This window comes from Apteryx rowi, unplaced genomic scaffold, assembly GCF_003343035.1.
Source record: "Apteryx rowi isolate R43461 unplaced genomic scaffold, aptRow1 scaffold_26, whole genome shotgun sequence".
Lineage (NCBI taxonomy): Eukaryota > Metazoa > Chordata > Aves > Apterygiformes > Apterygidae > Apteryx > Apteryx rowi.
In genome coordinates, this window is record NW_020448974.1 from 1,792,871 (window position 1) to 1,804,203 (window position 11,333).

Consider the following 11,333-nt stretch of genomic DNA (forward strand, 5'->3'; position numbering starts at 1 on the left):
GCGACGGCGGCGGCGGCTCCCACCGGAAACCAGCTGGCCCAGCCAATCGCCGCGCGGCGTGACGTCAATGCGCCTCGCTTTCGCCCGGAGCCGTCGCCGCGGTAACCTTAAAGGGGAGGCGCGGCCCAGACCGCTTGGCTTCCCCCCCTCCTTTAAGCCGTGGCGGAGCCGCGCCTCGGCCCTTAAAGCGGCTGCACACCCGCCCGCGGCGGCGCGGGGCACCCCACTCTGGGGGGAGCGCCTCTGCTTAAGAGGGCAACGACCGCCTGCCACCGCTTTAAGGGAGGGGGGCGGTGTCCGCCCTTGCTTGGCGGCGCCTTCGCCTTTAAGGGGCGCGAGCCGCCTTTAAAGGGGCCGCGCGCGGGGCGGCTGAGGGGCGCTAGGCCGCGGCGGCGGGGCGGGGCGACCCGTCCGAGCCTCGATAAACAGGTTTATTCCCTCATTAGGACACGGCGAATTTGGAGGAAACCCACCGCTTCCAATACGCTTTGTCTTACCCTTATGCTGTGTGAAAGGGAGGCGACGAGGCGGGATTTGACCTTCCGCAGCACCTGCCACCCCGCGTCCGCCGTGGTTTAATAAACTGAAACGCTCCTAAATACCCTGAACTGGTGCCGCCTGTTGTGCCCCGCCACACGGAGACCCAGCGCGGCGGCCGCGGCGGCGGCTTCTCTCCCTCACGGGCTAATTAGCAGCCCGGCTCTGAGACTGTCCGGTGCCGGGCCAAAAGCCTGCGTTTGTATCGCGGATCGAACCYGTCTGGGCGCCGATTGCGAGGAATCGTTAATATCCGAGAAGTCCTGCCGGAGCGCGGGGCGCCACCGCTAAACACCGAATCTGCCCGCTCGCGTGGTGACACGTCGATGCTTCTCGCTGTCGTCTGAAAACTACTAGAAGTTTCTCAACACTGGAAAAAGCAAAAAAGTTGTTTGCAGACCCCAATATGCTTTTTTTTTTTTCCTTTCTAGCCTTCCCTTTTTGCAAGCTGTCTGCCGTCGCCGCATCTCCCTCCTCCCTGCTGGCACAGGTTTGGGAGAGATCCCATCTGCCGGGCCTGGGACAAAGTTCAGACCCGCATGGAAAACCTGTTCTGCTGCATTTTCTGTGTGAAGAAAGCAAGGATACCGGTGTACCGTGTGCCCTGGGAGCCATCCCCTCCCGGCTCTCAGGGAGCTCAGACGGCAACGCCACGAGGGGAACGGGATGGGCGTTCAAGAGGAGCCCTGAGACGCCCGCGTGAGGTCCCTCTTGTCAACTCTGCGCGGCTCCTTCTCCGTGAGTCAGCGGCGACTTATCTGCAAAAGGTAAATCACGCTCCCCGTAAGCATACGTCGGTACGTATTCGTGTGTTAGCGCTTGCACTGTTTGCTAAAGGCTTGAGAAAGATTAAAAACAAACAAAACCCCACTGCATTTGGTCTGAATTACAGTCAAACCCTAGCCTTAACCGTCTAAACAAGTAATAAACATTCCTAAGTAAATAACTTGTGTTACCATCAGCACTGTTCCCACAACTTCCATTTCAAGCAACTTTATGCACCGGAGTTTCTCATGAAGCAATCTGTTGCCTGAGGCTGCCGAAGAGCGGAGGAGAGCTGCCCCGACTGCCGGCACGACATACCCACCCCAGCATCCCAGACGGAGAGGGAAGGCCGGGACGATGGCTGTCGCAGAACTGTATTACCATTTCTGGTTATGTTCAGCAAGAACTCCACAGTGTAGAAAAGCAGCCCTAAAGTGCCATTTTATACTTGCTTTTTAGACAAACCTAGGAGTCAGTCCTCGTTCCAGCCCCAATGGCAACCGCCAAGGGTTGTTAGTAGTTGTTATGGAGATGACAACCATCGCGTGTCCTTAGTGGTGGAGCATTCAGCTTCCTAGGCTGGTAAATACCAGCGGAGTCTAAGCGTGAAGGAGAAGAGACGACTCCCCAGGCAGAGGCTGTGAATCATCGTGTGCCACAGCATGGACTAGCAGAAAGCCGCAGATAGGACTTTCTGGATTTTAGCAGACTGATTGCTCTCATTTTTTAAACCAAGAAACATTGCCTGAGGTATGATGGTCCAAAACATCCAAGGATATTTAGGTCCCTGCAAGTCAAGCGTTGGTTACCTAAGTACCTTGGAGTACCTGGTCCAACATGTCCACTCATTTTTGTAAACTGCTCTACTGTTAGGTTTATGTATCTGGTCTACTTTTGTTTCAGTCTTCATAAGGAGGAGTTCAGCAGCACTATTTTAAAGATTAAAAACAGCATCCTACTCCAAGATCATCACAATTCCTTCATCAACTGAGTGATAATGTCACTTCACCATTCTTAGGCACCTGGCTCATCTGCATTCTGCATTAAGTCATGCAGGATACATATTCCTGGTGTCATGAAAGACCAATAAATTTGCCTTTAAAAAGCATCTGAAATATCCCAAGACGGAAAATAATTTGTTTGCTTTCTAACAAAGTTTCCCAGAAGTTCTTACAAAGACTAAATTTATTACTATAATTTTTATGGTGCTATTTATCAACATCATGAACAACAGTAATAGAAGCTGTGAAATGGTCACCGGGAAGGAAAAAAGTCAAGGCTTTCTACTCTGTTTACCGCCATGCAATCATATAAACCCCACAGAGATCCTGACTGACTCGGGATCCTCCTGCAAGCATAAAACATTGCAGCATTCATCACGGAGGTAAATGAGAGCCTCCTGGTGCGGCAGGTCAGCTAAGGGGAAGGAGGTCCATGCTAAGGCAACAGGATAAGAAGACTATGCATGAAACAGCAAGTACGGCATGGGAGAGTGCACAAGGAACAGCATTAAAGCGGTGCAACGAATAGCTTGACGCTGAAGTGGCTGACGAGTCAATGGATCCTTCTGAAAGGAAAATGCAAAATACATAGATCACTAGGCCAGAAAAAATACCTCTGTGAACAACTGCATTCTCTCAGGAATAAGAGCGAGCAGTGATTGGGGAGGCCAGGGAGGAGAAAGTTGTATGAGTCAAGATGAGTCCCCTGCTGTGTGGACAGAGGAAGAAAAAAAGGATCCCGATAGGTGTTTTAGAGGCAACAGAATTAGCAGGGCCACTGGGTATCCAGAATGCTGCACAGTAATTACAACAGTGGATGTTTCTACTGAAGATACCGTTCTAACTTAGTATCATTTTCTGCCCGTGAAGAACCACCATCTCGGACAAGTCACTATGATTAAAAGCAAATGAATCGAACAGCTCTCAGGCTGAAGCAGCCTATGTTTATCCCCCACACAGCGCTTAACATGTAAAATCATGTAAATCTGTTATCCTGAATATATGAGCATGGTCTGAAGAGACAGCCCAACATGCAAAAGTTTGTCTTGATCCGATCAACTGCTGTGCGTGTGCTGCCTCAGGGGGACATATGGAAAAGCTTGGGTGATACCGAATGGTTTCCTCTACCAAGAGAAAGTGCCATCAGCCCTACAATCCACATCTACCAGAAATCAGAGTCAGTGGAAGAAAAATCCATGAGCTCACAGCGCACAGTGGCAAGCTCACAGGTAGAATTTATGCTGTGTGCTTTGAGCACATTTCTAGTAATTTTGTTTAAGCTTTAACTAGCACAGAATATAACTGTGCATTGCTGCTGCACATCATGTCCCACTGAGACAGCATAGAGTGATCATAGGCAGACACATAGATTAGCTGCCAAAAGACAGACAAAACGTTATACAGTTTAGCAGTAGATTACTTGGTGAGGGCTTCTGGGTTTCATGCCACACTCTGGACTTGACTCTCTTTGTGAACTTGACAGCCTTCAGTGTGATGCTTCAGTTTACCTGTGTGCACAGAGAGAAAAACGGTGCCTGCCGCACAGCACACAGCAATGCACAATATTTGCCACGTAGTTTGAGCCTCTGGATGAGATTGAGTGTAAATAAGTCTGGTATCAACATCTGTAGCTTTGCCACATGAAAGAGAAGAATAATTTAGGTGATAAAGGAACAGAGCAAGGAATTGGTATGAGCAATAACCATACAATCTGACAGGTACTGCCTGGGCTTCCCGCTCAAACCCCACCATGACCTGTGCTGTAGGCTAAAATACCTGTGTTTGGACCCTGAAAGATGGTGTGTGGAAGCCAATTTTGGTCCTGCTGCACATCAGCTGGACAGACAGTTGTGTGAAAGGGTCCCCAATGCCGAACAAGTTTGCTTTGAGCAGCAGATCTCAAATCATTTCCATATGTTACTTTGAAGAAGAAAATGAGTGGTAAGTCTCAAACAGAGTAACCAAGAGCCAAGAAAAAATGCCCTGAAGTGCCCAGATCTTAAAGATAGGCCAGTTAGGGAATCCACTTACATCTGCAAGACGTGCCTGCTCGAACACGGCCCTCCCCACACTCAGCGTAGTTCCCAGAGGAAAGCTTCCAACACTCAAGGAGCAACGCTGGGAACATTTTACCTCCGGAGTAACTACTAAACAACTCCATAGTGTGAGAGAGGCAGCACAGCCAGCGTGCCGTTATTACCTGAAGTATGTCACGGAGCTCTCCTGTGTTTACTTGAGGAAGAGCTCAACGACACTTTGAAAAAGCCACGATACCCTGATTAAATTCTAATGCAGATATCTGCCCTCTGTCTGCCATTCAGCCATCTGTTTCAGCTGAACTCAATGTTCTTCCTTTCTTCTGACCTAAGAAGTGGTGCAGTTAAGCTGCACCTCAACAGTGAGGGAAGAGGTCCCCAAGCACCTTTCCTAGATCTAAAGGCCCAGTCCCGACAGTATTTATTGGCAGCACTCTGCCTAGGTTTCCGTGCATGAGTCTAAAGGACTTCAGGGACTCTCCTCAGCTCTGAGTGGGAGTAGGAATAAATGCAGAGGGTTATGGAGGCAGGTTGGAGTTCTGTGCTGCCTCACAAAAACTGGGAGATAGAAAAAATGTCTGGACTGACATCCAACAAACTGGCCAGAGAATCAAGTGATTTCTGATGCAAGTTTGTGCTTCCCTCCTCCCCTTAAACGCTGCTTCTCCCTCAAGATAATAGAACATTTTCCCAGATGGAAGGAACCCACTTTAAGAACAGTAGGTCTTTGAAATGTCAAAGTTTTCCTTGGTATGTGCTGTCTGCTGCAGCAGTGGGATATAGCCTTTTTCATTCTCAAACTGTAACCCTGGAATCTGAAACAGCAAGATGATTAGGAGATGTGGCTCTCGTTTGCTGCTGTGCTACTGATTTCCTACCTCTCATGTGGCAAGTCACTTAGCCTCCCTTTGTCTCAGCTTCCCATCAACAGGATAAGGATGAAAACTTTCTGGGCTGAGGATGAATGCAACCTTTGAGATGTTCACGTGCTCCAGTAATGGGGATCAGTAGTTAAATTACTTGAAAAAGTTTGGAGCCAGTCACAAGTGCATCGATTCAGCATGGTTTGCAAAAGAAGTCAAGAAGTTGCATCCACACGAACTCAGAGGTTACTGCTAGCAATAGCTAAGGTCACCTTGGCTTTGGGCACACTCCAGTCCCATAGACAGTGTGGATGCCTTCCTGCATTCTCTGTTTGAACAAGAACCAAGTTTTTGCTGCTGTGAGTGTATTTATTATGCTAATATTTTGTTCCATTTCTTCTCAAAGCCCTTCCTCTAGCATGAAAGGGCAGACTGCCAACTGGGCCACGTGACTTAGTTACATGCTAGGAGCTTGGGTAGTGAGTCTGCATCTCTGGATCTTATCCCTCCACAATCTCACCAAGCAGAGTTGCTTCTCTGGTCTGGCCACACCAGGCTGTGCAAGAACCCATCCTTTCCCCCGCCGCCAGGTCCTCTGTGCGTTCCAGTCTCCCTCTCACAATGCTGGGTTGTTCTGATCTCTCGTATCAGAACATGTTTTGATCTTTAGATAATTAGAGGAACTACAATTAGTGCTGAATCTCATAGTTACAGGGATGGCAAAAATATCTCTCTTCTCCCTTCCAGTTTAAACCCCTTTGTTCTCTGTGATGCAGGTCTGTGGTTCTTAGCTGAAGAGACTGGCTCCAAAGACTTTAAAGACTCCAATGTGCACCTCAAGGAGACATCAAGATCAGCCCCCCTAGCCTGAACGACAGCTGTGAGCTGTGTGGCAAACCAATTCTTGAATGCCTCCAGTGAGCTAATCTATTACCAGGGTAAGTGTGGTCTCTAATCCTAGGCAGGGAAATGGGATGTGTGCCAGAGTGAGGACAACAAGATAAGGAGCATTAATTCAACTTACAAGGAAATGCAGCATTCGTTTGCAAGCTCTTCCCTGACCTTGGCAAGCACTTCTGAAAGGGCTGCTCACAAACAACAGCTTGTTAAATGGCAGCGTCTGGCTCAGGGTCAGCATCTAAAACTGAAAAGAAAAAACTAATAGAAACAAATCTCAGAAAACTTCAGTGACATTCAGACTGGCTGTGGAATCGGACACAGCTCTGCTCATGTCCTTCTATCACCCAGACTGATGTAAGTGCCAGCAGATGGCTCTCGAGGACTCAATGCATCTTTCCTGGTTTCTGCACCTAAACAGAGTGCAATGAAATTTTGTGCGTGCACATGGCAGACACATACACATGGCTTACGCTGCCACCATGTAGCCCTTTTGCCCCACCAAACACCTGCTAGGTCAGTGTCTGTCCAGCCAAATTAGCAAGAAAAGCCAGTCTGCTGGTAACTCCATCACAAACATGTTCTGTCCATTGTTTTTTCTTTTCCCTGCTGCCCCCAAATTTGATACAGGTGTCGTGACATCAAAGCAAAGGTTTTGAACAGATGACTTCTTCAGAGTCTAGATCCTGTGATCAGGCTTTTTCCAAATTCACACTGGCCACGAGTCTGTTTCAGAGGAGGTTCCAGCACAAGCAAAATCAGGATGATAATATGGATGGAGGTCGGATAGTCTGGGACTTTCAGGTACTAGTTCAGTGAGCAAGACCTTTTCAGTCCTACCCTCAAAACCATCAAGCAGCTTCTATAATTCTGTGACATAAAGATCAACATCTGTTCTTGCACATAGATTCAAAAACTAGGATGGTAGGTAGCTCTGATACAGCTGGCCGCAGCACCAGGCGTTGCAGTTTGGACTGTGGTAGCTTGGACAGGATCATGAGTTCATCTTCAGCAAATGAAACTCGGGTTGTTGCAGCTTCATTGCTAGTATCCAAACCAGCTGGGCTGCAGCGTCTTAAGCATGCGTCTAATTGCAGTCCTGACATACTAGGGCAGCACCCAGGGTAACTTATCTTAGCAACAGAATCAGATTTGTTTGAGAATAAGAATCTGTTCCCAACTACTTAATGAGGGAAGAGAGGTAGCATGTCCTGATGGTCAAGATATGAGGAGCAGTTACAAATTGTTCTTATCCTATATTCTCAAATGTCATTTTCTAAATTAAGCATTCCTATTGCTGGGAGAGACAGATTTTGAAAGAGACTGTCACAGAAAGAGACAAACAGATCACTCCGTCTGACTGTTATTCAACATACTCTATACATAAATAAATTGTAACCACGCAGTCTATGCAGTATAGGCACAAAAAAAATATTAGGCATCCTTGAAGACATAATTGCTTACAATTTGAAGAGCTATAATCATAATGAAGAAGCTGACCAGAGAAGGGGAACTTTTAAAGAATTTACGTTTGTGTTTTTTCAGCCACCAGCATGCAACATTTGAAGATGTTKAACAACAAGCTGATGAAGTAATTTGTTTGGGAAAGCCACTAACATAAAGTCCAGTACTCCACTTTGTTCTCACTGTTGCACAGTACAAGAAAAAAAAAAACTTACCTGTTCTGACATAAACGAGGAGTAACTCAAAGTAAGAGGAGAATGCAATGTATAATTTCCATATGCCTGTATATAACACATTTTTAGCAGGACTGCTCTACTATCTCTGAAATCAGTGGGGGTTTTTCTACATTAACATTAGAAAGCTAGTGGAGGTGCAGGTAGCCCACTGGATATTCCAAGGAATAAGCAGAGACGGCTCTTTCCATTTAACAAGTCCTATCTAGAAAACATCCCTGCGTGCTGATGCATGCACGAACGACATGTGCAGCTGGACTCGGGGCACCAGATGGCAGCATTTACTGCCGAGAGACCCTAGAGCAGCCGGGACTGACAGTGCAGGACTTGACTCTTCGTGCTGTTAAAGCTCCTAAAGATTGCACTGAAATCTCTTCTTCCTCCTCTGCCTTGATGATCATGATACCACTGGGCTAGGGTAATAAAGCAAGAGCGATGCAAAAGCATTTGTGCCTTCTCTCCCTTGTCCTTCCACAGGCAAGAGATGGTTTCTTACTGTGAGACATGCTTGCTCTCCTTATTAGAAATTCATCTTTTGCCTATCCCTTCCTGCCTTTTTTCCCACTGGAAGGCTCCAGGCCCTCAATAGGCTCCTGGGTCTCCTGAACATCATGGAAGGATTTTTAGCAGATTTAGCCCCTGCCAAGACCTTTTTCTCTTAGCAGATTTCATTCAAATACCAGACAGGGCCTTTGTCTGAAAGGGAAGAGCTTAACTGGAATTTAAACACTGAGCCATGGAAAAGCCTAATAGATATCAAAAGGTCTGTGACCCTTCTCGTGTGGAACAGCAACATGCTGAGTGCTGCGGCTGGAAGAGGGCCTTCTAGTCACAGCAGCTGGTTTCCCAGCTTCTTTACCTCCATTTCCTCTTTAAAGCTTGAATCTATACGCTCAAGGGCGGAGAATGCAAGCCAACGTTTGTCATACACATTTTTTGCATTGAAAAATATTCAAGATCAGATGGCTACATTCTGAATTGGTTTTGGAGTTAATGTCTGCGTTGAGGTTGTTACTGTGATGATTACTGCACATGTAGTAGAGCTCCTGCAGTCACAGGACTGTCAGGAAAGGGAAGCCAGCTCATGATACGTTCTTCCCAGCAAATGCATGCATCAGAGCAAGAGTGTCCTTCTGGTGTCTGGCATGAATCTCTGCTGCCCCTGCCAGACCATTTTTCCCAGGTGTGACATATAGCCAGATCCAAAGAAAGAATTCAGCCCCTCAGTACTATCTCCTTCCAAAGCTGTGTTCCTGAAAACCACAACTTTCCTTACATAAGAGACATCAGAGACACCTCATTTCTTTACCAGAAAGACCCCAGGGCTTCTGCATACAGCACCTCAGCATCCATTTCATGCCCAAAGCCCAAGTGCCCAGATCTGCCGGAGGACAGATCCTGAGATCACGATGGGTCGCCAATGAGACTGGGCTCCACCAACACACAGAAGTTTCTCCAGCCACAGGAGCAGCTCGCCCCGTAGCTGGCCCTGGCCTCCAGGGAGGCCTTTACAGCCACCCACCATTGCTGTGCTCAAGAGCAGCACCTGTCCCAAATGCCACCAAGTGTTTTTGCACGGGGGCAGAGGGCAAGAAGTTTGTTTCTTCCACCTCTGCTGATTGAATAGCTGTTGTAGGCAGCTTGCCGAAAGGAAGATTGACCAACATGGTTGCAACAGTCAAGCTACAAAAATAGCGTTGCCCAAGTCTCAGATGCTTTTGTGGCTCTGCTTTATCAAGGCTTCATTTTAAAACCAGCTCGGTTTAGTCTTGTGTTATTGCCCAAGCAGCAAACACTGAACTGTAGCAACTGCTCAGAAACTGTTTTTTAAAATACAAGACACTGACTCCCTGATTTTTTTAAAACTTTTTCCTGCTCCACAACCCTATCTTCCCTTTGACATTGCTATTTCAAAATCAAACTCTGCTGAAGCCACAGGGACAGTCTTGGGACATTCAAAAGCAGCTTTTCTGCTTCATTTTTAGGTTTTATTAGAGCTCCCCTCTAAGCCCCTGTGAATAGAAGATGTTTTCCCCCCACACATGATGAATTTAAAATGGTTCCTCTGCTGCCTTTGCAGTGTAGTTCATGTGCTCTATGTCCTAGGGACTATCTGCCATCAACCTCACTCCAAGCTAATGCTGTTTCAAAGCTGTTTGTTTTCATACTTCTTGAAATCAATCATCTTCACAGTTGCAGGTCTTAAATTCTAAAACAGGGGAATATTACTGACACTTGAAGACCCACATATTGCAAAGGGGGATTAATCTAGGCAGATATATGTGTCCACATGGAATCTGCCTCATTTAGATGGTATTGCACATAGATCTTTTTCCAAAAGTCCTGTGGTGCACATCAAGTGATCTAGGGCCAATGACTTCAGCACTCACATGAGGATTACTCATCTAATTAGGGGGTTTGCAGGCTCTGCCCCTGTGTTTCTGTGCACTGTTAATGTCATTGTACTGGATTGTAGAACATTTGTCATTTAGAGACTGGCTCTATTTTTTTGTATTCTTTCACTGATTTGACCCTACAAGGTATCGGTGATACTAATCACATGAATAAGCTGTTCCCTATACACAAATGCAATAAGTTTAGATCATAAATTTTGTAAAAAGGAGGGTCTTCAAAGCATTATTTATCTGAGGATGCTGAAATGTGAAAGAGAAATCTCTGTGAAAGGAAGACTGTCTTTTTTTTAAGTCAGCGAGACCTGGGTATGAGCACAAGTTTTCCTCCTATCGCGCGTCAATACCCTGTCCATCCAGCACAGTACTTCCTCTGTCTTATTTATCGCAGAACCGTAGAATTGTTGCAGGGCAAAGACCTCTGGAGCCTCTGTCACAACCTCGCACTCAGAACAGGACTGTCATCCACTCCAGGCCAGGTCAGCCATGGCTTTGTCTAACTGAGTGTTTAAACACACCGAAGACGGAGACTCCCTGACCTCTTTGGACAGCCTGTTCCAGGGCGGCACTGCCCTCTTAGTGAAAACCTTTTTCCTAATTTCTGACCTGAACCTCCCAAGCTGCCATTTGTGGCCGTTACACCTTATATCACATGGCGGCACCGAGATTTGTTGCATCGTCTTTGTAACTGCCATCCGGACAGTCGCAAGCAGCTGTTAGGTCACCTCCTCGCCTCCTCTTCAGCCGCTCAGCCGCGCTCTCAGCCCCCGGCTGATTACAGGGGTTCATGGAGCCTGCGAGCGCTCCCAGGGACCCGCGGCTCCGGCTCGCACGGCTCATCCGGGGCCCTGCTAAGTCGGGGCTCCCCCGAGCACGGTGTTTCGAGGGCGGGGGGGGAAACGGGGCGCCGCGCACAGCCAGATGTGCGGGCCCCCCCGCGCCAGATGTGCCGCAACAGCTGTCCGGGCTCGTCTGATGCAACCACAACATCACCACGTGGCCACGCACAGCTGTTCGCCGCCGCCAGCCAATAGCGGCCGGCCTCGCTGGCCACGGGGGCGGGGCCGCCCCGCCCGCCCCGCGGGGATAGGCCGAACCGCAAGCCGATCGGGGAGCGGGGGCGGGC

The 11,333-nt window shown here is 47.9% G+C and overlaps 2 long non-coding RNA genes across 5 annotated transcripts; one reads left to right on the forward strand and one right to left on the reverse strand.

The window, feature by feature from the left end:
* The first annotated feature begins 62 nt into the window (after positions 1-62).
* LOC112966910 lies at positions 63-8,242 on the forward strand. 4 transcript variants are annotated; one of them, XR_003253786.1, is made up of 4 exons: positions 63-101; positions 969-1,304; positions 5,979-6,140; positions 6,730-8,242. It is a non-coding gene; the product is annotated as an uncharacterized LOC112966910 (long non-coding RNA). The 4 variants fall into 4 exon arrangements; XR_003253784.1 differs by lacking the exon at positions 63-101 and having other exon boundaries at positions 120-1,304; positions 6,730-6,903; positions 7,645-8,242; XR_003253785.1 differs by lacking the exon at positions 63-101 and adding an exon at positions 120-429.
* On the reverse strand, positions 1,350-6,735 carry LOC112966911. Its single transcript, XR_003253787.1, has 3 exons — positions 6,227-6,735; positions 3,724-3,811; positions 1,350-2,869 (listed from the first exon to the last, which is right to left on the reverse strand). It is a non-coding gene; the product is annotated as an uncharacterized LOC112966911 (long non-coding RNA).
* Positions 8,243-11,333: the final 3,091 nt, after the last annotated feature.